General features: G+C 44.1%; 1 protein-coding gene across 8 annotated transcripts in view; it reads left to right on the top strand.

Moving 5' to 3' along the window:
- The window catches only part of LOC127587443 (sodium/hydrogen exchanger 9B2-like), a 161,414-nt gene that overhangs the window by 48,866 nt on the left and 84,593 nt on the right, over nucleotides 1-27,955 (top strand). The window contains exon 1 of one of the 8 annotated variants that reach the window (XM_052045819.1): nucleotides 13,477-13,554. The exons of the other annotated variants lie outside the window; for them this stretch is intronic. The gene's annotated coding sequence lies outside the window, so the exon portion shown is untranslated. Of the gene's footprint in view, nucleotides 1-13,476; nucleotides 13,555-27,955 lie in introns of those variants that run through there. 8 annotated transcript variants of the gene reach the window in all.

The raw sequence follows: 27,955 nt of genomic DNA, 5'->3' as shown, positions 1-27,955 counted from the left end.
AAATGCCTCCCAATCTGCTCTTCAGTACCCCTCCTGCTACGGTGGGGGGGGGCCTATAGAATACTCCCAGTAGAGTAACTGATCCTTTCTTTATTCCTAACTCCACCCATATTGACTCTAGAGAGGATCCTTCTACATTATCCACACTTTCTGCAGCTGTAATAGTGTCCCTGACCAGTATTGCCACCCCTCCTCCTCTTCTCTCCCCCTCCCTATCCCTTTTAAAACACTGAAACAATATCGTCGTCCCATGTGCTTATCCAAGCTCTCAGTTCATCTGTCTTATTCCTGATGCTTCTTGCATTTAAGTAAATGCACTTTAGCCCATCCACCTTACTACTTTTATAGCCCGTACTCTGCTTCTCCTTCCTCAAAGCCTCTCTACCTGTTAGATCTGACTTTTCCCCATCCCCTTCTTCCTCTGACCTACTCCTCCGGTTCCCATCCCCCTCGCAAACTAGTTTAAACCCTCCCGAACCACCCTAGCAAACCTGGCCGCAAGGATATTGGCCCCCCTCAGGTTCGGGTGTAACCCGTCCTCCCTGTACAGGTCCCACCTTCGCCATGGACAAAGGTTAACAGAGTTGTGGTAAATGGTTATACTTAGGACTGGGGGAAGGTGAATAGTGGTGTTCCCCAGGGTCAGAGGTTAATTTTGATCTCTACTGATGACCTGAATGGTTTTGCAAGTCATAATTTGTAAATCTACATTTGACACAAAATTTGGAAGTATTGTGCAAAAGGATAATGATATACTGCAACAGAATATAAGTAGATGAAGTTGAATGCAGAGAAATGTGAGGTGATTTTGCATTTTGGTAAAAAGAATGAGTAAAGGCAATATAGAATAAAGGATATTGTTCTAAAAGGGATGCAGGAGAGCTAGTAGCATATGTGCATAAGTGATTGAAAGTGCCAGGACAGGTTAAGAAAGCAATTAATAATTTTAGTAACAATTCTGGGCTTTATCAGTAGAGGCATAGAGAGTAAAAGCAGGGAAATCATGCTGAACCTTTAAAACACTGTGCTCCAGCCTCATCTGGTATATTACGTTCACTTCTGGCACCTTATTTTGGAAACAATGTGAAGATATCTGGTCTAATTGGCAGTGTCTTGTACTTTAATGTTCCATGATTTTATGAATCTGTCATCATCTCTGTTATGTTCTGGCTGGCACAGTTTAGAGAAGATGCCAGCTACAGTTTGTTGCAACTTTCTACTTTCCCAGTTGCTTATAACATGACCTCTATGTGTACTACGACATATGAATTAACATCTTCTGCAATTGACTGTAACATTTTTTAATCTCATTCCTGACCAGTTCCCAAAGCTTCCATCCTGCCAGGACTTGTTGCATAGTAACCCCTCATGTCTTGCCTGTAGGGAAGTACTTGGTGAACCAGAGGGAAAATTAACAATGATGTATGAGTGACCAGAAGAAGTTGGATCTGAAAATTGAGGAGAAAACATTAAGTCGTGGGTGTCAGAAGATCTCTGCTCATTATTGAAGTGTCTCAGGGTGCAGATTTTGAGGCTTGCATTTTGAAAAGAGAAATGTTTAATGTCAAATATGTTTAAAGGCATGGTTCCAGGAATGTTTTGCAAGTGAAAATCAACTGAATCGTGCACTAACTGCATATACGGAAAGATAGTGCAGCAGCACATTTACCTGGGTGTGTATGGCAGCTCCAGCCCAAGCTGCAGCAACAAACCTGCATGTTGAACTTGGATAGTGAGATGGGGAAGGATGGAAAATAGAGTCCAGTCATTAGTTGTTTCCAAGCCTTTATTCACTGGGTGTTCACATTGGAACCTGGCCACCCAATCCATGCTCAACAAGACCCAGTTGTGTCAGGGTCGACTATTTATTCTCACAAAGCAATCAAGTTTGGAACCAGTGAATTGTCCAGCAGGGCTTCGTAGTTTCTCCAGTTCAGGATGATTTGTTTACAGTTACCATAGAACCATACAGCACAAAACAGGCCCTTCGGCCCACCATGTTGTGCCGTCCATCTAACCACCCTTACACTATCTAACCCTTTCCTCCCGCATATTCCTCTGTCCCACATTCCTCCATATGCCTATCCAACAAACTCTTGAACCTGACCAATGTATCTGCCTCCACCAACACCCCAGGCAGTGCATTCCATGCACTAACCACTCTCTGGGTGAAAAACCTCCCCCTGACATCTCCCCTGAACCTCCCACCCATAACCTTAAAGCCATGCCCTCTTGTCTTGAGCATTGGTGCCCTGGGAAGGAGGTGCTGACTGTCTACTCTATCTATTCCTCTCAATATTTTATATACTTCTATCATGTCTCCTCTCATCCTCTTCCTTTCCAGTGAATAAAGCCCTAGCACCTTAAGCCTCTCCTCATATTCCATACGCTCTAATCCAGGCAGCATCCTGGTAAATCTCCTCTGCACCCTCTCCAACGCCTCCACATCCTTCCTATAATGCGGCGACCAGAACTGAACACAGTACTCTAAGTGTGGTCTAACTAGAGTTTTGTAAAGCTGCATCATCACTTCGCGGCTCTTAAACTCAATCCCACGACTTATGAAAGCTAACATCCCGTAGGCCTTCTTAACTGCTCTATCCACCTGTGAGGCAATTTTCAGTGAACTGTGAATATGAACCCCCAGATCCCTCTGCTCCTCTACACTGCCAAGTACCTTGCCATTTACCTTGTACTCTGCCCTGGAGTTTGTCCTTCCAAAGTGTACCACCTCACACTTCTCCAGATTGAACTCCATCTGCCACTTGTCAGCCCAGCTCTGCATCCTATCAGTATCCCTCTGTAAGCTCCGACAGCCCTCCACACTATCCACAACACTGCCGATCTTAGTGTCGTCCGCAAACTTACTAACCCAGCCTTCCACCCCCTCATCTAAGTCATCTATAAATATCACAAAAAGTAGAGGTCCCAGAATCGATCCCTGCGGGACACCACTAGTCACAGCCCTCCAATCCGAATGCACTCCCTCCACCACAACCCTCTGCTTTCTACAGGCAAGCCAATTCCTAATCCACACAGCCAAGCTTCCCTGGATCCCTTGGCCTCTGACCTTCTGAAGAAGCCTACCATAAGGAACCTTATCAAATGCCTTACTAAGATCCATATAGACCACATCCACCGCACTACCCTCATCAATCTTCCTCGTCACCTCCTCAAAGAACTTTATTAGGCTTGTGAGGCAAGATCTTCCCTTCACAAAGCCATGCTGGCTGTCCCTAATCAGTCCATGATTCTCTAGGTGTTCATAGATCCTATCCCTTAGAATCCTTTCTAACAGCTTACCCACTGGTCTGTAATTTCCTGGACTATCCCTACTACCTTTTTTGAACAAGGGGACAACATTCGCCACCCTCCAATCCTCTGGCACCATCCCCGTGGTCAACGAGGATTCAAAGATCCTTACCAGCGGTTCAACAATCTCCTCCCTCGCCTCTCGAAGCAGCCTGGGGAATATCCCGTAAGGCCCCAGAGATTTATCTGTCTTGATATTATTTAACAACTTCAACACATCCTCTCTCTTGATATCTACAACCTCGAGAACATTACCCTTACCAGCACTCCCTTCCGCGTCATCAAGACCCCTCTCCTTGGTAAATACCGAAGAGAAGTATTCATTGAGAACTTCTCCCACTTCCGCCGCCTCCAGGCACATTCTCCTACCTTTGTCTTTAATCGGACCTACCTTTACCCTAGCCATCCTCCTACCCTTCGTGTACGTGAAAAAGGCCTTGGGATTTTCCTTAACCCTACTAGCCAATGCCTTTTCATGTCCCCTTCTAGCTCTCCTCAGCCCTTTCTTAAGTTCCTTCCTCGCTACTCTATATTCCTCACAGGCCCTGTCTGAACCTTGCTACATATACCTTATGTATGCTACCTTCTTCTCCCTAACTAGTCGTTCCACCTCTCTCGTCACCCACAGTTCCTTCACCCTGCCATTCCATCTCTGCCTCACTGGGACATATTTATCCCTAACATCCTGCATAAGATCCCTGAACATCGACCACATCTCCATAGTACATTTCCCTTCAAAAAGGACATCCCAGTTTACACTCCCAAGTTCTCTCCTTATAGCCTCATAGTTCGCCCTTCCCCAATTAAATATCTTCTTGTCCTCTCTGCACCTGTCCCTGTCCATGACAATTTTAAAGGTTATGGAGCAATGGTCACTGTCCCCCAAATGCTCACCCACCAATAGATCCGTCACCTGTCCCGGTTCATTTCCTAAAACTAAATCTAGCTTGGCATTCCCTCTAGTTGGCCTGTCGACATACTGCGTCAGGAGTCCCTCCTGGACACATTTAACAAATTCCGTCCCATCTAAACCTTTGGCACTAAGCAGGTTCCAGTCTATATTTGGGAAGTTGAAGTGTCCCATTATAACAACCCTGTTATTTTTGCTTCTCTCCAAACACTGTCTGCCAATCTGCTCCTCTGTATCTCTACTGCTACCAGGGGGCCTATAGAATACTCCTAGTAGAGTAACTGCTCCTTTCTTGTTCCTTACTTCCACCCATACGGACTCTAGAGATGATCCTTCTACAACATCCATCCTTTCCACAGCCGTAACAGTGTCCCTGACCAGTAACGCCACCCATCCTCCTCTTCTGCCCCCCCCCATCCCTCTTAAAACACCGAAAACCAGGAATATTCAATATCCACTCCTGCCCTGACGTCAGCCACGTCTCAGTAATAGCCACAATATCATGGTCCCCCATACTTATCCAAGCCCTCAGTTCATCTCCCTTATTCCTGGCACTTCTTGCATTTAAGTAAACACACTTCAGTCCATCTACCTTACTACTTTTATAGCCTGTATTCTGCTTCTCCTTCCCCAAAGCCTCTCTACCTGTTTGATCTAACTTTTCCCCATCCCCTTCTTCCTCTGACCTACTCCTCCGGTTCCCTTCCCCCTCACAAACTAGTTTAAACCCTCCTGAACCACCCTAGCAAATCTCGCTGCAAGGATATTGGCCCCCTTCTGGTTCGGGTGTAACCCGTCCTCTCTGTACAGATCCCACTTTCCTGAGAAGAGATCCCAATGATCCAGAAATCTAAAACCCTCACTCCTGCACCAACTTCTCAGCCATGCATTTATCTTGAGGTCCTGATCCTCAGTCTTCTGCCTAGCTCCCTGAACTCGCTCTTCAGGACCTCATCCCCCTTCCTGCCTATGTCGTTGGTGCCAACATGGACCACAACTTCTGACTGCTCTCCCTCCCGCTCAAGAATCCTGTGGACCCGATCAGTGACATCCCGGACCCTGGCACCTGGGAGGCAACATACCATCTGGGATTCATGCTCACTGCCACAGAACCTCCTATCTGTTTCCCTGACTATCGAGTCCCCTATCACTACCGCATGTCTCTTTCCCACCCTTCCCTTCTGAGCAGCAGCATCAGTCTCAGTGCCAGAGACCTGGTTACTGCAGCTAGGCCCCTGCAGGTCATCCCCCTCAACAACCTGTCACTGAGGGGAACAGCCTCTGTCTGCCTGCCTGACTACTTCTTCCTCTTCCCTCCCCTGACAGTCACCATTCTATCTGCATCCTGAACCTCAGATGTACCTGCTCTAAGGGGGGTGACTGCCTCCTGATGGACCGTGTCTACATAACTCTCTACCTTCCCTATGCTGTGCGGTGTTTGTAGCTGCGACTCCAGCTCATCAACTCTGAGCCGAAGTTCCTCCAGCCTCAAGCACTTACTGCAGATGTGGCCATCTTGGACCGCAGCAAGGTCCACAAGTTCCCACATCAAACAGCTGCAGCATATGACCATGTCCTCCATCTGACTACCTTTTTTTCACCTAGTTAATCCCACCTACAAATCTATAATAGACAACAGGTAAACCTTACCTTTACCCCTTGAGCCAAAGCCCGACCACTCTGCTGCCTCTCACTCAGCTGCCCGCTCTATAGGCTGTTTGCTTTTTTAAGCTGCCCGCGCCGCGCCTGCGTAGTCCAGCCCCCACTCGACCAGTTAGAAAAAACTTTTAAAACCACTTACAAAAGCAAGTTATAAAAATCTAATCCTTACACTTAAAACCCTAACAAAAACTAACCTTTACACTTAAAACCCTAATAAAAGTGATAAAAAGAAAAAACTTAGCTGCTCCGAAGTCCTCCGAACCGAAGACCTCAAGTCCTCCCATGTGTCCTCTGTTTTTGATCAATATTTGGTGTTTCATCCTTAACCAAATCAACAACATGTTTGAGATTCTTGCACTGACAGGCATATTGGGTATGAAAGAAAATTGTAGGTACCTGGGCTCAGGCTGAGTTCAGAATCAGGCCATTTAGGATTGGCTGCTGTTGGGTCAGGTATTAATTTTATACCCGAGCAAACCTTCAGTTAATGCATACCACCTAAATGCAATAAACACAGGGCAACTTTGGTGTCTGCGTTTATGCTCAGGAAGCTGATATAGATGCTAGAAGCTGGGTAATAGAACATAGAACATTACAGCACAGAACAATGTTGTATCGACATTTTATCCTGCTCTAATATTTATCTAACCCCTCCCTCCCACATAGCCCTCCATTTTTCTATAATTCATGTGGCTATCTAAGAGTCTCTTAAATGTCCCTAATGTATCTGCCCCCACAACCTCTGCCGGCAGTGTGTTCCACGCACCCACCACTCTGTTTTTAAAAAAAACTTGCCTCTGACATCCCCCCTATACCTTACTCCAATCACCTTAAAATTATGCCCCTTTGCATTAGCCATTTTTGCCCTGGGAAAAAGTCTCTGACTGTCCACTCGATCTATGCCTCTTGTCATCTGGTACACCTCCAAGTCACCTCTCATCATCCTTCTCTCCAAAGAGAAAAGCCCTAGATCACTCAAACTATCCTCATAAGATATGCTCTCCAATCCAGGGAGCTTCCTGGTAAATCTCCTCTGCACCCTCTCTAAAGCTTCCACATCCTTCCAATAATGAGGTGACCAGAACTGAACACAATACTCAAGTGTGGTCTAACCGGAGTTCTATCGAGCTGTAACATTACCTTGCAGCTCTTGAACTCAAACCCTGATTAATGAAGGCCAACACACCATATGCTGCCTTAACAACCCTATTGAACTGCACGACAACCTTGAGGAATCTATGAAGATCGACCCCAAGATCCCTCTGTTCCTCCACACTGCTGAAAGTCCTGCCATTAACCTTGTATTCTGCCTTCAAATTCGACCTTCCAAAGTGTATCACTTCACACATTTCCAGGTTGAACTCCATCTGTCACTTCTCAGCCCAGGTCTGCATCCTATCAATGTTCTGTTTTAATCTGCAGCAACCTTCTACACTCCTCCACAACACCACCAACCTTCATGTCATCAGCAAACTTACGAACCCACCCTTCCACATCCTCATCTGTCATTTATAAAAATCACAAAGAGCAGGAGTCCCAGAAAAGATCCCTGCAGAACGCCACTGGTCACCGACCTCCAGGGAGAATACACTCCATCTACAACCACCCTCTGTCTTCCATGAGTGAGCCAATTCTGAATCCACATAGCTAAGTTTCCCTGGATCCCATGCCTCCTGACCTTCTGAATGAGTCTTCCATAGAACCATAGAACCATACAGCACAAAACAGGCCCTTCGGCCCACCATGTTGTGCCGTCCATCAAACCACCCTCACACTATCTAAACTTTTCCTCCCGCATATCCCTCTATCTCATATTCCTCCATGTGCCTATCCAACAAACTCTTGAACCTGTCCAATGTATCTTCCATGTGGAACTTTATCATACACCTTACTAAAATTCATGTACACCACATCCACAGCTCTACCTTCATCAATGTGCTTTGTCGCATCCTCAAAGAATTCAATTGGACTCGTGAGGCACCACCTGCCCCTCACAAAGCCATGCTTACTGTTGCTGATCAGCCTATGCTTCTTCAAATGCCCATAAATCCTGTCTCTAAGAATCTTCTCTAGTAATTTGCCCACCACTGAAGTAAGACTCGTTGGTCTGTAATTCCCAGGGTTATCCCTACTCCCTTTCTTGAACAAAGGAACAATATTTGCCGCCCTCCAATCATCTGGCACTACTCCTGTGGCCAGTGAGGACGCAAAGATCATTGCCAAAGGCGCTGCAATCTCTTCCTGTAAAATCTTGGATATATCCCGTCTGGCCCCAGTGACTTATCTGTCCTAATGTTTTCCAAAAGTTCCAGCACATCCTCTTTCCTCACGTTGACATGCCCTAGCATATCAGCCTGTTGTATGCCATCGTCACAAACGTCAAGGTCTCTCTCACTTGTGAATACTGAAGGAAAGTATTCATTAAGGACCTCTTTTATCCCTGATCGGTCCTATTCTAACTCTAGTCATCCTCCTATTTTTTACATACGTGTAGAATGCCTTGGGGTTTTCCCTAATCCTACTTGCCAAGGCCTTATGCCCTCTTCTAGCTCTCCTAAGTCCATTCTTAAGCTCCCTCATGGCTACCTTGTAACTCTCCAGAGCCCTGTCTGATCCATGCTTTCTAAACATTAGGTATGCTTCTTTCTTCCTCTTGACGAGGTACTCTGCGCCTCTTGTCAACTACAGTTCCTTCACTCTACCATCCTTAATCAATGGGACAAACCTATCCAGAACCCCATGCAAGTAGTCCCTAAACAACCTCCACATTTCTGTTGTGCACTTCCCCAAGAACATCTGTTCCCAATTTACGCTCCCAAGTTCTCCTGCGAATAGCATCATAATTCCCGCTCCCCCAGTTAAATACTTTCCCATATTGTCTGCTCCTATCCCTCTCCAAGGCTATGGTAAAGCTCAATGAGTTATGGTCACTGTCTTCAAAATGCTCTCCCAGTACCAGGTCCAGTATGGCCTCTCCTCTAGTCAGCCTGTCCACTTACTGTGTCAGGAATCCTTCCTGGACACACCTAACAAACTCCGTCCCATCTATCCCCTTTACACTAAGGAGGTGCCAATCAATATTCAGGAAGTTGAAATCACCCATGACAACATCCCTGTTATTTTTGCACCTCTCCAAAATCTGCCTCCCAATCTGCTCCTCAGTGTCTCTGCTGCTATTGGGGCGGTGTCTGTAGGAGACTCCCAATAGAGTGATTGCTCCCTTACTGTTTCTGACTTCCACCCACACTGGCTCAGGAGACGATCCCTCCAGGACATCCTCCCTTTCTACAGCTGTGACACTGTCACTGATCAGCAAAGCTACTCCCCCACCTCTTTTACATCTGTCCCTGTCTCTTTTGAAACATCTGAACCCCGGAATATCCAGCAGCCATTCCTGCCCTTGCTACAGCGAAGTCTCTGTAATGGCCACCAAGTCATAGTTCCACGTACTTACCCATGCTCTAAGTTCATCAGCCTTGTTCCTGATACTTCTCACATTAAAGTAGACACTTCAGCCCATCCAACTGACTGCAATTTTGCCCTTTCAACTATCTATCCTTTCTCCACCTTTCTACACGCTGCATCTATTTGTACACTAAATGCACCAACCTCTGACCTATCACTTAGGTTCCCATCCTGCCGAACTAGTTTAAACAAGGGTTGGTGAAGACCTTCACACAATTGGCATGATAAATTTCCTTGGTCAAATTTGATCTGTTTAATACTGTTGGGTCTTCTGTAACTTAGTGGTCCTGCAGAGCCAGGGCTCAGTTCTAATGGATTTGAAGACATGGGCCCTTATGATACCTATGTAGGGAATAGCATGTACACAATGTCCTACCCGCCTTATTAAACCTGCACATTCATCAAGCAAAGCAGTCTGTGCAACACTCTAATAAGTGCAGTCTTGTATGGACTTAGCAAAGATGCTGTCTTGTGCTGAGCCCTTCCAGCAGATTTTTTTATTTCAGGAGTGAGTTACCTTGAGTCAAAGGCCATCTTAGTTCTAAGAATTTCTTTATTGATCAGTAGCCAACTAACTGTTCACTGTTGCCATTCATATTATCTGGGAAGAATCCTGGATTAGATTTAAGTCAAATATACACCAAGGAAAGAAACATTAGACACATGCAATATAGATTTTAAACGAAACTATATGGAAGCTGAAAATCATCAGGAAGTTATTGACAATTTGTGTGACTTTAAAGAAATGGCACTATTCTGAAACTTGCATGGAAGTAACAGCAGATCAGAGATAATGGAATATTCCTTACTGCAAAGGAAATGTAGTTGAGAGGTTTTTTTTAAACATAAGATGATACGAAGTGGAAGGTGGCCATCCAGCCCTTTGACTCCTCAACCAGAAGAAAGATCCTCCCTGCATCTAAACTGTCAAGCCCTTTTAAGAATTTTATAAATAAGAATGAGAGCTCCTCTCATTCTTAAACTAAAGTATGCAATCCCTATCTACTAAATGGCTCTGCCTACAGCAAACCAGCCAATCCCTTTATGTGGTATCCAGTTGAAACAGTCAAGTGAATCTCTTTCTGCACTGGGGTGGCATGAATGTTTTGCAGTCTCCTTCATCTGCTCTGCAGGGTACTGCTACTGTTCATTTGGATGATCACTCTGGTTGCTTTGGTGCCTTTCTCATTTTTATACGGACAAAATGTATACTCTGCTTTAATCGGGGGATAATAGAATATAGAACATGATGTCTGTGCTAAACATTGCTGAATTAAACTAAATCTCTTCTGCCTATACAAGAAAGCACACCAGTGCCTCTACTTGCTCAGGAGGCTAAAGAAATTTGGCATGTCCCCTTTGACCCTCATCAATTTTTAATCGATGCAGCATAGGAAGCATCCGGATGCATCGTGGCTTGTACAGCAACTGTTCTGCTCATCACTGCAAGAAACTGCAGAGTTATGGACATAGCTCAGCATATCTCAGAAACCAGTCTCCCCTCCCTGGACACTGTCCGCACTTCTCACTGCCTCGGTAAAGCAACCAGCATAATGAAAGACCACATCCACTCTCTTTTCTCCTCCCCCACCCCCCCCGCCGAGCAGAAGATGGAAATACCTAAAAGCACGTACCACCAGGCTCAAGGACTGTTTCTATCCCGCTGTTGAATGGTTCCCTAGTACAATAATGTGGACTCTTGGCCTCTCAGTCTACTTCATTATGGCCTTACACCTTACTGTCTGCCTGCACTGCACTTCCTCTGTAACTGTCCCACTTCATTCTGCATTCTGTTATCGCTTTCCCTTCTACTGCCTCAGTGCACTGTTGTAATGAAATGATCTGTATGGATGGCACGCAGAACAAAGTTTTTCACTCTACCTCGGTACATGTGACAATAGTAAACCAATTTATCCCTCCACTCCCTGTATATTATATGTCTAACACATCATCAATGCCACTATCTTATTTGCTTCCACCACTACCCCGGCAGCCTGTTCCAGGCACCTACTATTCTGTGTGTAAAAACAAAATGTATACTCAGCTTTAATCAGATGCCTCATGCATCTCCTTTAAACTTTCCCCACACTCACCTTAAATGCACGTCCTTTAGTACTTGACATTTCTATCCTGGGGAAAATGTTTATGACTGTCTACCCTATCAATGCCTCTCATAATTTTATAAACTTCTATCAGGTCTCCCCTCAGCCTCTGAAGCTCCAATCTCTCTTTATAGTTCATACCCTAGGCAGCATCCTGGTAAACCTTTTGTGAATCCTTTACAAAGCCTCCATATCCTTTCTGTAATGAGGCGACAAGAATTGCACACAATACTCCAAGGGCTGCCTAACCAAAGTTTTATATAGCTGCAACATGACTTCCTTACTTTTATATTCAATGCACCGACCAATGGCCATGCTGTACGCTTTCTTTACCACCTTATCTACTTGCATGGCCACTTTCAAGGAGCTATGGACCCCTAGATGCCTCTGTACATCAGTGCTGTTAAGGGTCCTGTAATTAACTGTATACTTTCCCCTTGTGTTTGGCCTCCCAGATTAAACACCATCTAACATTTTTCGGCCCGTATCTGTAATTAATCTATATTCTGCTATATCCTTTGACAGCCCTCTACACTGTTCACAACTCTACCAATCTTTTGTCATCTGCAAATTTACTAATCCAAGCATAAATTCCCTCCTTAATCCTTGAGTGGTCCTACCCTCTCCCTTGTTACCCTCTTGTTTTAAATGTAGGTATAAATTGCCTTGGGATTCTCTCTAATTCTAATTGTCCAGGACATTTCATGGCTCTTTTTGGCCATCCTAATCCCCTGTTTGAGCTCTTTCCTGCTATCTTTATATTCCTCAAAGGCCCTGTCTGATCTTAGCTTCCTAAACTTTACATGTGCTTCCTTTTTCTTCTTGACTAAATTCACTTCTCTTGTCATCCAAAGTTCCCTTACCTTGCCATCCTTGTCCTTGCTCCTTACTGGAACATGCTGGTCCAGAGCTCTGATCAGTTGGTCTGTAAACAACTCCCACATCAGATGTGGAATTGCCCAATAACAGCAACTCCCAATTAACCCCCAGCTCCTGTCCAATAATGTTGTAATTTGCCCTCCCCGAACTTAGTACTTTCCTGCAGGGTCCAGACATATCCTTATGCATAACTGCTGATAGGGAGGGCAAACAATAACAACACTATTGGACAGGAGCTAGGAGGAGTTCATCACTGTTCCAAAAATGCTCTCCCACTGAAAGGCCAGTTACCTGGCCAAGCTCATTTCCCAAAACAAGGTCCAGTGTGGTCCCTCCTAGTTGGACTACCCATGAACTGTTTCAAGAAACTCTCTTGAATGCACTGAAGAAATTCTGTCCCATGTAAGCCTTTTGTACTAAGGAAATCCCAGCCAGTATTGGGGAAGTTAAAGTCACCCACTACAACATCCCTGTTGCTTTTACATCTTTCCATAATCTGTCTACATATCTGTTCCTCTATCTCTCGGTGGCTATTGGGAGGTTTATAATATAACTCTATCAGAGGACCGTACCTTTCTTATTTTTGAGCTCTACCTATATTGCCTAGTGGATGAATCCTCCAGTATGTCCTCTCTGAATGTAGCTGTGACATTTGCCCTGACTAGTAATGCAACTCCTTCACCTCTTATCTCCTAATGACTGAAAATTAAATATTTAAGGTTTTCATGACCTCAGAATTCCCAAAGCACTTGACAGCCAATGAATGATTTTGTGGTATAGTCATTGTTCAGGTATGGGGAGCTGTAGCTGAGATCTTGCAGAAGCCACTTGATAAATCGTTCTATTTGCTCATAGTGCTCTTTTGCACTAACATGCAGCACAGTTGTAATTGTATACCACAATTGCTTAATGTTAGTGACATGAGGTAACTATCAGTGTTTATGAAATAATTACTAGTAGATATTTCTGTAGGCAAATAGTTGTCCCTGGAAACTTGATGTTGATGCAGTGACACATAATTGCAATTGAAACCAGTGTGCTTTATCAGCCCTATACTCTGCATTGGCTCCAACCTAGTCACCTGCATTGTACAGTCCTTTAAGTTACAGGGTGGGGCACTGACAGTCTAGTATAGAGTGGCACACTGCTGTACTCAGCATTGTAACTCAGCAAGGACAAAAGATTTGCTTCCAGAATTGGATCTGGCTACACACTATTTACTAGGTGAGAAATGTTGCACTTCCTTTGGAAAAGAACAGGAGAAAACTGTCTTTTTTTTAAAAAAAAAGAAACCTTATTTAACTAGATAATTTTCTTTGGGCTTTTTCTATGGGATTATTTGAGCTCCTATTTAATGTGTAACGTGCTTATTTTCTCTGTGTTAACTATGCAATAAGCCTTCTGTTTGTCAAAAGACCAGTGTGAAAAAGAATAGTCTTTTACTTTTTGGGGGAAAGTATTATCTGAACCACTGGACAATTATTTTAAAAAATCAAAATGATTTTTTTAACAATATGGTGCTTAGATTTTTTTTAAGAGTGTCCATGACTTTACATGATTAAAACATGAAATTCCTGGGTTCCATTCCATAGTGTACATACGGGGGCCATGTTTCCTCTGACTGAAGAGTCTAGAACTTTGGGGGTTGCAGTCTCAAAGTAGCCATTTAGGGCTGAAATGAGTAGAACTTTCTTCATATTTTCTTTGTGATTCATTAATCCAAGGGGTGATGGAGCCTCAGTCATACTTTGCATTTAAAACAGAGCTCGATAGATTTCTGGACATTAGAGGAGTTACAAGATATGGGGATAGAGCAAGATCAACCATGATTTTGTTAAATAGTGGAGCAGGCTTAAAGAGCTGAATAGCCCACACCTCCTGTTTCTTATGCTCTGATGTTCATGGCATTTTAAGGTTGATAAAATGGTTCTTCATCTTCAAAGGAAGGGGAGCATAAGGTTGATAGCCCTGGTGGAGGGGAGGAATATGTGCCTTGGTTTACTGAATGATTTCTGAAGTCTTGGAAACTGAAAGAGGAGATTCTGGAGTTCAGCAAAATTGAAGCATCATTGTGGAGGCTGATAGTTTGGAAAATAACCCTAGGATTTGTAAGAGTTTGAAGGATAGGGACATATAAATCTCTATCTAATCACTGAGAGGAGGCTTTCATAGCAACAGAAGGAGTCAGGATTCTGACTGTGTGGAATGAAGCATCTTACTTGTGAAAGTCCTTTGGATCGGATTGTGGACTTCCTGGATTTTATCAGTAGAGAGTGTTCCAGGGTGTTGTATTAGCAGTGCTCCTTGGGTCTTAGAAAGTTGGGGGAAATACTGACTTCTGCAAGAAGTGAGCACTGTATCAAGGCAGTCAGGTCTATCTGGGTTTTGAATGGGAGAAAGGGTCCTCTGAGTCAGAGTTTGAGCCGTCTGCTGGGGAATGGAGGTGAGATTCTGGAGTTTGGCTTCATTGTAAGTGGCAATCTTGTTGTTTGGGAACTTTGGTAAGATTCCCTGGATCTGAACACATTGGTGGATGGCTTATACAAAACAAAGTCAAAGGTTACAGATTTTACCAAAGCATGATTAAATAATGACCAGTCTCTTTAATACCTTGGTCTAATCCTGGACTTTGTTACTTGTCTCACAACCAATGGGGAAAAAAAGCTTTCAACAACTTTACCAAGTATGTATGTTCAATTAGTGCATAGAGTTGGGAGAAGTGCAGAGTTATCCCTTCATTTTGAGGATTTTTTTTACTTTTTTTCTACCGAGTTACAGGCTAAAATATGTAAATATTATCCTGTTTTTCAATTATGAACTCATGGAAAAAATGAAGGCTGTATGAAGGCAAACAGCTGCTATCGTGGCAGTGGGAATAACACTATTTGTGGGCTTTTGTTGATCAATGGGACAGAAAATTAGTCATAGTTGTACAGCGCAGAAGTGGACACTCCCACCTACCATGTCCATGCTGACATCTTTGTCCATGCATGCTTATCCTGTTTGCACGCATTCGGTCCTCTCCTTCTATGCCTTGCCTATCTAACTGCCTGTCTAAATGTCTTTTAAAAATAACAGTGGGATCTGATTCCACCATCACCTCTGGCAGCGAGTTCCAGATATCAGCCAATCCTTGTGTTTTAAAAAAAAACTCCCTTCAAAATTCTTTTAAAGCTCCTTCCAATCCTATTCCCTCTTGTTTTTGATGCCTCTACCATGGGATAAAAGGTTCTGACTATCTTCCCTTATAATTTTATATTCCTTTATCAGGTTACCCTTCAGTCTCTATCACCCCGGGAAAACAAGCCCAGTCTATCCAATCTTCACCCATAACTAAAGTCCTCCAATCCAGGCAACACCATGGAGAATCACCTCTACGTTTTCTCCAGCACAATAAAGATATTGTTTATAAAGACTTGATTTATATCGTTTAGATAGATAAAATCTGTGAAAGACTAATTTTCAGATGCCTTTTTGATAGAAAAGCTTGGAAATGTTTCATTCAAGTAAATGTTGGTCATTGCTGTGGAGTTCTATGAAATACTAGGATTTAATAATGAAGGAATGGCTGTATTTTTCTAAGCCAGGATGGTGTGTGACTTGGTTAAGTTGCAGGTAGCTGATGATGTTCTCTTGAACTTTATCCCCTTGCTATTGAAGACGATGGTTGTAGGTTTGAAAGGTACTTTAATGAAGCCTGGTGAGTTGCTGCTCTGCCATTTCTAGTTGCTACACACTACAAATATGGTACAGTGTTGGAGGGAGATGCTGTTTGATAATTATTCTGTTACTTTTGTAATTGATCCACTTGGCCTGCCTAAATGTGTACACCCAAATAATGAGTTGGTAAACCATTTTATTGAGAGTTGTTTTTTCATTTTGCGTCCATTGCATGCACAGGCCTCACAGCTTTGATTTGTGGCTAGTGATATTTAAGTTAATTTAAGTAAATTAGTAAATTGGTTTATTTGTGTCACATGTAGCGAGATTCAGTGGAAAAACTTTCCATACAGATCATTTCAACAGTACATTGAGGTAGTACAAGGGAAAACAATAGAATGCAGAATAAAGTGTTACAGTTACAGAAAAAATGTAGTGCAGGCAGACAATAAGGTGCAAGGCCATAACGAAATAGATTGTGAGGTCAAGAGTCTATCTTATTGTACTAGGGAACCATTCAATAGTCTTATAACAGTGAGATAGAAGCTGACCTTGAGCTTGGTGGTATGTGCTTCCAGGCTTTTGTATCTTCTGCCCAATGGGAGGGGGAGAAGTGATAATGTCTGGGTTGGGTGGGGTCTTTGATTATGCTGGCTGCTTTACCGAGGCAGCGAGAAGTGTAGACAAAATCTTTGGAGGGGAGGCTGGGTTCCGTGATATGCTGAGCTGTGTCCACAACTCTCTGCAGTTTCTCGCAGTCATAGGCAGAGCAGTTGCCATACCAAGCCATGATGCATTCGGATAGAATGTCTTCTATGGTACATCGATTAAAAATTGGTGAGGGTCAAAGGGGACTGTATGTTCGGTGCTGTATGTTTCTATGATTTTATGGGGCTCTTTGGAGTTATGTTAAAGAACGTTTCATCCACTGCATATAAAATCAATGGCACAAGGGGAGAGGAAGCAAAGTTCAAAGTCATTAGTATTCCTATTTTTAGATAAGTCATTTATTAATGCACTGTTCAATATTCATTCATAAAGTCTTCCAGTTACTCAAATATTAGCATTACATTTGGATATGTGTACATAAGCCACCTTAGGTGTGGTTTGAAGGGCAGCACAACATGGTGGGCCGAAGGGCCTGTATTGCGCTGTATTGTTCTATAGTTCATAACATATTCGTCATCAATCCTTATATGGTCATATCCCTTCAGTGATTGCTTCTAAGGCCTTTAGATTAATCTGTTGTCAACAATACACACCTTTCAGCTGATATTACATTGTGTTCTCCATTGTATTTCCTTATCTTGTGTTTTAATCTTGATGTTTTATTTACAGGGTGGGAAACATTCATTTACTGTGTATCAGAAACCTGGGCAAAAAGTGTTGAGAATAAAAACCAACCAGAGAATGTTGATCAATTAGAGCTGAAACAGTAGGGCCAATTTTATTATGAAAAGACCAACAATATGTTAGAAAAGCAGAAAATGCTGGAAATACTTAGCAGGCAGCATCTGTGGAGAGTGAAACAGTGATGGTTTTAGAACATAGAGCAGTACAGCACAGGAACAGGCCCTTTGGCCCATGATGTCTGTGCCGACCATGATGCCAAATGAAACTAATCCCACCCGCCTGTGCACATGATCTTGTCTCTCTCCATTCCCTTCATGTTCATGTACCTGTCCAAATGCCTCTTAAATGCTACCATCATGTTTGCTTCAATCAACATCCCTGGCAGCATGTTCCAGGCACCTACCACTCTCTGTGTAAAAAAAACAAAAGCTTGCTTCACTTTTCCCTTCAACTGATGGAGGGATTAAATACAGAGTTTAGGAAGCTAGGAAGGAGGTTAAAATGTAGGACCGCGAAGGTGGTAATCTCTGGATTACTGTGCAGTACTGAATAAGAAAGTAGAGCAGATGAATGTATGGCTAAAGAGTTGGTGTGGAAGGGAGAACTTTAGATTCCTGAGACATTGGCACTGTTTCTGGGGCAGATGAGATCACTGAAAGCCCTTGGTTTGCACTTTGAGGAGAACAGGACTAGTATCAGTTTATGATTGGAAGTCTGTGACCAGTATTGATTCTGGACCCTTACTGTTGTCATATAAATTAACAGATTGAATATGAATGTAGGAGGTATAATTAATGTTTGCAAATAGACATTTTTTATGATCATGAGAAGGATAGTATCAGATTAGAGGATCATATTGATCTGTTGGTAAAATGCGAAGAGTAATGCCAGATGAAATTTAATCCTGATAAGTGTGAGGTGATGCACTTGGGTAGACTAAAAAGGATGAGATGTGCACAAGAAATGGAGGGTTATGGGCTGTTTATGAGGGAAGGGTTAGATTGATCATGGAGTAGGTTTATATAGGTCGACACAACATCGTGGGCCGAAGGGCCTGTACCGTGCTGTTCTATGAGGTCCTTGGGGAGTATTGGGGAACAGGGATTTCTTTGCATATTCAAGGATCCATGAAGATGACAGCACAGGTTGATAAGGTGTTAAGGAAGATGTACCCATGTCATTAGTACCAATCTTGTTCATCTTCCACTGAATGGCTGTAGGGCATCCTGAAAGGGACATCCTTGAGACACGAGATTGCTGATTCTGCAACCTGGAGCAAAAAGCAACCTGCTGGAGGAACTCAGTGGGTCAGGCAGCATCTGTTGAGGGAAATGGACAATTGAGATTTCGGTTTGAGACCCTTCATCTGGCCTTGGGGACATCCTTGAACCTAGTACCAGGGAAATGACTGCAATTGCATCCTGCATCTTGCAGTTGCATCTGTGGCTGCTAACACCTGTCTCTCCCCTAAATAGTGACCACCTTTCACCATTGCTCTTCCACTCTTTTTCCCATCCATCTGTGCAGCTGCACCACAGTTCTGTCTGCACTCCCCTGAGGAAGCATCATCCCACCAGTATCCAACAGGGAAACACTTTGTGAGCGAAATGGTCTCGGGGGAACTCTGGCACTGCTTGCCTACTCCTGCTGGTCTGCCCGGTCTCCATTTCCTTTCGGTCTCCATTTCCTTTCTGTCTCCATGTTCTTAAGTACATGTCTCCCTTCTAAGTGTCTAGCCACAAAGTTCTCAGCCTTGCAGTTTCATTAGAACTGGCTAATTCTGATGGAAGATTGTCAACCTCTAACAGTTATCTTTAATCATAGATGTATGATTTGCTGAGTACTTCCAAAACTGTTTTTATTTCAGACTTCCAGAAAAGCAGCTAAGTAATAGGAAACTGGTTGTAAAAGGTTTTTTAATGACTGTTAGAAAGTGCATAGTAAAGATCCTCGGGGGTTGGGGGGGGGGGTCAGTACTAGGACCACTGCTTTTTTTAAATAGAAGAGATTTGATCAAGTGTACTGGGTGCAATTTCCAAATGTGCAGTAACATAACATTTGGAGGTGTAGTTGACTGTGGAAAAAGTGAATGGACTGTGAGGATAGTTAGGGTGGGCAATAAACACTGGGCTTGTGAATAGAAGACTCTGAGATATCCCACAGCTATATCAATGAAAAGAGTAGTGTATTTCAATGTGGGAAGGAGTCTTGTTAACTTGAAAAATGCTTTTTTATGAACCAAATGATGTTGAATTAAGGGTATAAGAAATAGCAACAGGAGCACACCTTCATGTTTTGCCTCCATGCAGTAAGATTGTGGATGATCTCATCTGTTTTTATTTCATATTTCCAGCATGTACAGTTTCTTGATTTTTTTTTAGTGGCTGATCTGAGCTCGCTTTCAGCTCACTTTCCTGCTTGTTTCTCAGGATTCCCCTATAGTCCCAAGGTTATCTTCTCTTTCAGCCTTGCATATATTCATGATTCAGCTTCTGGCACAGAGAATTCCAAAGACTCAACAAACCTTTAAGAAGAAATGAGGAACCCCATCATTTTCATCTTAAATGCCTGACACCTTATGCTGAAACTATTGCCTAGTTCTAAATTTCTCCAAGAGGGGAAATATCCTCTCAGCATCTATCTTGTCAAGCTGCCAATAAGATTACTTTGATTTCTTCTAAAATCCAGACTATAAACTTAACATGGTCAACCTCCTCTGGCGGCATGGATGAGGTGGGTTGAAAGGGCCTCTTTATGTACTATATAATTCTATGATTCTGTGATTCAACCCTGGAAGCAACCGTCTCCAAACTGCTTTTAAGTAAGGAGACCAAAACCATATGCAGTACTCCAGGTGCAATTTCACCAATGTGTTATTCAGTTGCTTCATCACCTTTGCAATTAAAGTCAACATTCTATTTGCCTTCTCAATTATTTATTGTACTTGCGTGTTAACTTTACAGTTCACATACAGGAGCACAAAGACCCTTTTATACCTCAGCATTCTGTAGTGTATTTTAATTCAAAAATACTCTGCTATTCTGTTTTTCCCTCCAAAGTGAATAATTTCATATTTCCCCACATGATACTCTGACAGCCACCAACGCAGCTGAACCTGTGATCACAGTGGAGGACGTAAGATCAGTCTTCTGAAGAGTGAACACGAGGAAGGCACCTGGCCCAGATGGTGTCCCGGCCCGCATGCTCAGGTCTTGTGCTGATCAGCTGGCAGAAGTATTTGTGGACATATTCAACCTCTCCCTGCTTCAATCTCAGGTTCCCTCCTGTTTTAAGAAGACCACTATCATCCCGGTACCAAAGAAAAGCAAGGTAACATTCCTCAATGACTACTGACCAGTGGCTCTGACATCCACTATCATGAAGTGCTTTGAGAGGTTGGTCATGGCACACATCAACTCCAGCCTACCAGACAACCTGGACCCATTGCAATTCACCTATCGCCGAAACAGGTCTACAGCAGATTCCATCTCCCTGGCCCTTCACTCAGCTCTGGAGCATCTGGACAGTAAGGACACTTACGTTAGACTATTATTTATTGACCACAGCTCTGCCTTCAATACAATAATACCAAGCAAGCTTGTCACCAAACTCTGAGACGTAGGACTCAACACCTCCCTCTGTAACTGGATCCTTGACTTTCTAACAAACAGACCGCAATCAGTGAGGATAGGCAGTATTTCCTCCGGCATGATTATTCTCAACACTGGTGCACCTCAAGGCTGCGTCCTCAGCCCTCTACTCCTTATACACTCATGACTGTGTGGCCAGATTCTGCTCTAACTCCATCTACAAGTTTGCAGATGATACTACTGTTATAGGCCATATCTCAAACAGTGATGAATCGGAGTACAGGAAGGAGATAGAGAGCTTAGTGGAATGGTGTCATGACAACAACCATTCCCTCTGTCAACAAAACTAAAGAGCTGGTCATTGACTTCAGGAAAGGGGGCGGTGTACATACACCTGTCTACATCAATGGTGCTGAGGTTGAGAGGGTTGACAGCTTCAAGTTCCTGGGAGTGAACATCACCAACAACCTGTCCTGGACAAACCACGTGGATACCATGGCCAAGAAAGCTCACCAACGTCTCTACTTCCTCAGGAGGCTAAAGAAATTTGGTTTGTCCCCTTTGACTCTCACCAACTTTTACCGATGCACCATAGAAAGCATCCTATCAGGATGTATCACGGCTTGGTACAGCAACTGCTCTGCCCAAGACCGCAAGAAGCTGCAGAGAGTTGTAGACACAGCCCAGCGCATCACAGACACCAGTCTCCCTTCCTTGGACTCTCTCATCGTCTTGGTGAAGCAGCTAGCATAATCAAAGACCCCACCCACCTGGAACATTCCCTCTTCTCTCCTCTTCCATCAGGTAGAAGATACAGGTGCCTGAGGGCACGTACCACCAGACTTAAGGACAGCTTCTACTCCACTGTGATAAGACTATTGAACAGTTCCCTTATACAATGAGATGGACTATGACCTCACAATCTACCTTGTTGTGACCTTGCACCTTATTGCACTGCACTTTCTCTGTAGCTGTGACGCTTTACTCTGTATTGTTATTTTTTTTACCTGTACTACATCCATGCACTCTGTACTAACGATGTAACTGCACTGTGTAATGAATTGACCTGTACAATCAGTACGTAAGACAAGTTTTTCACTGTACCTCGGTACAAGTGACAATAATAAACCAATACCAATGATACTTAATCTGCCATATTTTTGCCCATTGATTTAACATATTTTGTCCTCACAACTTTTTTTTAACACCTGTCTTGGTATTGTCTCTACAGTTGGCTACAGCCCTCCAGTCCAGGCAACATTCCTGTGAATCGTTTCTGCACCCCTTCTAGCTTAATCACATTCTTCAAAAAGTGTGGTGACCAGAACTGCACACAATACTCCACCTGTGGCCTAACCAAACCAGGTGCTTGGAGCGTGCTGGGAACATGGTGGAAGCAGTTGCAATAGCAACATTTAAGAGGTTGTTAGATGGACACATGAACAGGCAGGGGATAGAGGGATACAGCAGGCAGAGGGGATGTTTAAATTGGCATCTTGGTCAGCATAGACATTGTGGGCTGAAAGGCCTGTTTCTGTGCTGTATTGTTCTATGTTCTAAATTCATTAGTTTTACAACATTGCATCCTGACTATTGTTTAGAGATAAAACTCCAAATGCTGATAATTTGAAACAAAGATGTACCCTTGTGTCTTTAATCTCCCAAGTGTTTTTCTCAATTTGCTGCAACTACTTTAGGTGGTCTTGAGGACTGGTGGACAAATATAGAAGTTCTATTGGTCTTCCTTCAAGATTGATTTTTATCTTCAAATCCTTTACGAATAGATTGTAGAGTTCTTTGGAGGGCTAATCCCAAATGGCTCATAGCATAGAGCACTTTTCAGTTAGTACTGTAGCGGTTGCTACCGTGGAATAAAACAAGACTCTACTCGGAGGATTGCCAAACAGAACTGGTTTATTTTCCCGCCTTGCGCGGGCCCTTTAAGGGAGAATGTTCCCGCCCAAAAACAACCGGTAATGACGTAAGTCCTACGTCATCAGGACTTTCCCGTGTGCGGGTTCTCCCCGTCGCTCGGAAAGACGAGGCCCGCCGCCATCTTGGGCCTTGTCGCTCCGACGCCGCGCGACCCGACTGCCGAGCCGGTTTGCCCGACTAGACAGTGATTCGCCACACAACCCCTCCCAGAACCGGCGATACAGTCCCCAAGGTCCGTGGGCTGTGCCAGCTGCCGCTTAGGGGGTCGGCCTCTGCGTCGCGGCGTGGCAACCTCGACAGGCTGTTGCAGATCCAAATGGGCCGGTTTGAGGCGGTCCGCCGCGAAAACCTGTTCCCTGCCTCCAACGTCCAAAATAAAAGTGGATCCGTTATTGCGTATGACTCGGAACGGTCCCTCATATGGTCGTTGCAATGGCGCCCGAGGTGTGCCCCTGCAAACGAAAACAAACTTACAGTCCCGTAGTTCCTTGGGCTGGCAGGATGGGGCTTGACCGTGCCGTGAGGTGGGAATCGGGGCCAAGTCGCCAAGCTTGTCGCGCAGTCTTTGAAAGCCAGGTACTTATCTTCCTCCGGAGGCGACTGGATGAAGTCTCCAACCTGGGCGGCTGTCTCCTGGTCCAGAGAGCTAACCACATGGTAGTACTTCGTGGAGTCGGAGGTGATCTGCCGAAGGTGGAATTGCGCTTCGGCCTGGTCAAACCAGACGCTGGGCCGAAGTGTCCAAAAGGTGGGCAGCTTGAGGGCCACTGCGTTGGCTGCTGCGCTGTCGTTCACTTCGCGGGTCCAAAAGCCGTTTGGACCGTCAGGGTCACCAATGTAGCGGTTGCTACCGCGGAATAAAACAAGACTCTACTCGGAGGATTGCCAAACAGAACTGGTTTATTTTCCCGCCTTGCGCGGGCCCTTTAAGGGAGAATGTTCCCGCCCAAAAACAACCGGTAATGACGTAAGTCCTACGTCATCAGGACTTTCCCGCGCGCGGGTTCTCCACGTCGCTCGGAAAGACGAGGCCCGCCGCCATCTTGGGCCTCGTCGCTCCGACGCCACGCGACCCGACTGCCGAGCCGGTTCGCCCGACTAGACGGTGAGTCGCCACAGTACCCTGTTAAAGTTTGGCATTATGTCCAAAATCTTTACTTGTGTAAACAGTAAAACAATTGCTACAGCAAATAAAATGTGTATTTCTTTGAACTGAAGCCAATCTATTCATGGCCAAGCTTGAGTTAAATATAGGCCTGATCCAACAGTTAACCTGGATTTACTATAAATCCTTCAGTGAATATAGAGATTCCTTCTCCTGTTGCATCAAGTAGCAGAGCTTATTGTCCAACTGAAACTGTTTTAAGACCATTTATACTGCTGAATATAGATCTGTCCAACACAGAAACAGGCCTTTGGCCCACATAGTCCACACTGAAAATAAAAATACCCATTTGTACTAATCCCATTTATCACTGCTTGGTCCGTAGCCCTGTGCCTTGGCAGTTCAAATGTTCATTTAGATTCTTCTTAAATGTGGTGAAGTCTCTGCCTCCACCACCCTCAGGCACTGCATTCCAAATTCCAACCACCATCTGGATGAAAAAATTATTGCTTGAATCCCCTTTAAAGCTCTTACCCCTTACCTTAAACCTATGCCCTCTGATTAGTGATACCCCACTATGGGGCAAAGCTTACAGTTATCTAACCCTGCCAATATCCCTCATAATTTTATATGTCTCTATCAGGTCCTCCCTCAGCCTACTTGACCTTAAGGTAAACAAACCTAACCTATCTAGTCTCTCCTCATAACTAATGCACTCCATTTCAGACAACATCTTGGTGAATCTCCTCTGCACTCTCTTCCAGAGCAATCACATCCTTCCTATAGTGTGGTGACCAAAAGTGCACACAGTTGCTGTGGCCTCACTAATGATTCATAAAGTTGTAATATAAATTCCCTTCTCTTATATTCTGAGCCCCAGCTGATCAAGGCTAGTTTCCCATTGCTGCCTTTACCACCCTATCAACCCGCACTGCCACCTTCAGGGATCTATGGACATGCACCAAGGTTTCTCTGTTCCTCAATACTCGCTGGGCCCTACCATTTATTATGTATGTCCTACCCTGATTTGACCTCCCAAAATGCATCATTTTGCATTTATCAGGATTAAATTCCATCTGCCAATGCTCTGCCCAGTTTACCAGCTGATTAATATCTTTCTGTAGCCTGAGATTATCCTCCTCACTATCCACAGCACCACCAATTTTTGTGCCATCTGCAAACTCACTAGTCATACCTCCTACATTAACATTTAAGCCGTTAATGTATATAGAACACAGTAAGGGTCACAGACTTGCAACTGCAAAAACAAACTATCATCCTCTGTCTCTTAGGGATCTCCTCTTAGGGAATGAGACAAGGCAGGTGACAGAAGTGTGTTTAGGGGAATATTTTAGATCTAGTGATCATAATTCCATTAGTTTTTAAGATAATTATGGAGAAGGATAGGACTGGTCCAAGGGATGAGATTCTAAGTTGGAGTAAGGCCAATTTTGATGGCATCAGAAGGGATCTGGCAGGTGTGGATTGGGATAGGTTGTTTTCCGGCAAAGAGATGCTTGGTAAGTGGGAGGATTTCAAAAGTGAAATATTGAGAGTATAGAATCTGTAGGTTTCTGTTAGAATAAAAGACGAGGCTAACAAGTTCAGGGAACCTTGGTTATCGAGGGATATTGAGGCCCTAGTAAAGAAAAAGGAGACGCATATCAGGTATAGGCAGTTAGGATGAAATGAGGCGCTTGAGGAGTATAAGAAATGCAAGAGAACGCTTGAGAGAGAAATCAGGAGGGCAAAAAGAGGACATGAGGTTGCTGTGGCAGACGGTGAAGGAGAATTCCAAGGGTTTCTATAGCTATACTAAAAGCAAAAGGGTAGCAAGGGACAAAATTGGTTCTCATAAAGATCAGCATCATCATCTATGCACGGAGCTGAAAGAGATGGGGGAGGTCTTAAATGAATTATTTGCATCCGTATTTACTCTGAAGGCAGATACAGACAATAGAACTGAGGCAAAAGTTGTGAGGTTATGGACTGTATCCGGATTACGGAAGTGGAGGTGCTTGCTGTCTTGCAGATGGATAAATCACCAGGGCCTGACAAGGTGTCCCCTCAGACCTTGTGGGAGGCTAGTGCAGAAATTGCAGGGGCACTGGCAGAGATATTTAAAATACCTTAGCTACGGGTGAGGTGTTGAAGGACTGGAGGATAGGTAATGTTGTTCTGTTGTTCAAGAAAGGCTCTTAAGAATAAGCCGTGAAACTATAGGCAGGTGATCCTGACGTCAGTCGTGGGTAAAATATTGGCAGGTGTTCTGAGGGACAGGATATATAAGTATTTGGATAGACAGGGTCTGATTAGGGATAGTCAACATGGCTTTGTGCATGATAGGTCATGTCTAACTAATCTTATAGAGTTCTTCAAGGAGGTTATCAAAAAGCTTGATAAGGGAAAGGTGGTGGACGTTGTCTACATGGACTTTAGCAAGGCCTTTGACAAAGTCCTGCATGGTAGACTGTTCCAGAAGGTTAAGTCGCTTGGCATTCAAGATGAAGTAGCCAATTGGATTCAACATTGGCTTAGCAGGAGAAGCCAGAGAGTGGTAGTAGACGGTTGTCTCTCTGGAGCCCTGTGACTAGTGGTGTGCTGCAGGGATCAATGCTGGGGTGGGAGGGGTCTTTGATTATGCTTTACTGAGGCAGTGAGAAGTGTAGACAGAGTCCATGGAGGGGAGGTTGTTTTCCATGATGTGCTGAGCTGTGTCCATGACTCTCTGCAGTTTCTTGCGGTCATGGGCAGAGCAGTTGCCATACCAAACCATGATGCATCCAAATAGGATGCATTCTATGGTGCATTGATAAAAATTGCTGAAGAAATGCCAAATTTATTTAGCCTCCTGAGAAAGTAGAGGCGCTAGTGAGCTTTCTTGGCTGTGGCATCAATGTGGTTGGACCAGGACAGGTTATTGGTGATGTTCACTCCTGGGAACTTGAAGCTCTCAACCCTCTTGACCTTAGCAATGTTGTTGTAAACAGGAGTTTATGCACCGCCCCCTTCCCCCCCCCCCCCCCCCACCTTCCTGAAGTCAATGATCAGCTCTTTTGTTTTGCTGACATTGAGGGAAAGGTTGTTGTCATGACACCATGTCACCAGGCTCTCTATCTCCTTCCTGTACTCCGACTCATTGTTAGTTGAGATACGGCCCACTGAAGTAGTATCATCTGCAAACGTAGATGGAGTTAGAGCAGAATCTGGCCACGCAGTTGTGAGTGTATAGGGAGTAGAGTAGAGGGCTGAGGACACAGCCTTGTGGGACACCAGTGTTGAGGATATTCGTGGCAGAGCTGTTGCTGCCTATCCTTACTGATTGCGGTCTGTTGGTCAGGAAGTCAAGGATTCAGTTGCAAAGGGAGGTGTTGAGTCCCAGGTCTCGGAGTTTGGAGATGAGTTTGCTTGGAATTATGTATTGAAAGCGGAGCTGTAGTCAATAAACAATAGTCATTCGTAGGTGACTTTATTTTCCAAATGCTCCAGAGATGAATGGAGGGCCAGGGAGATGGTGTCTGCTGTAGACCCGTTTTGGCAGTAGGTAAATTGCAGTGGGGTCGAGGTTGTCTGGGAGGCTGGAGTTAATGCGTGCTGTGACCAGCCTCTTGAAGCACTTCGTGATGGTGGATGTCAGAGCCACTGGTAATGTAACAAGATTACATGTTATATTGTTGAATCTTATCAATTTGTAATTAACCCCTCTAATTGTATCTTTAGGTGTAATATAACTCCATAAGTTTCATCAATAACTGGCATCAAGTGGCTGGCTTCTCATTCAAATCCATATCTCTGCATTGGTTAAGGATTCAGTGTAACCTAGCAGCATTGCTGTCAAAGTATTTTTTTACATTTCTGGCCAAATACCCAAATACCAGTAAATCTTTTTTGTGTCATTGGTTCCCATGGGGGTGACCATTCTTCTTACTGAGGTTTGGAATGATTCAGATTATCGAGCAAGTTTATAAACTTAGCAGCAGCT

Source organism: Pristis pectinata, chromosome 2 (genome assembly GCF_009764475.1).
Source record: "Pristis pectinata isolate sPriPec2 chromosome 2, sPriPec2.1.pri, whole genome shotgun sequence".
NCBI classification, from domain to species: Eukaryota; Metazoa; Chordata; class Chondrichthyes; order Rhinopristiformes; family Pristidae; genus Pristis; species Pristis pectinata.
This window is presented reverse-complemented; position numbering and strand designations above follow the sequence as displayed.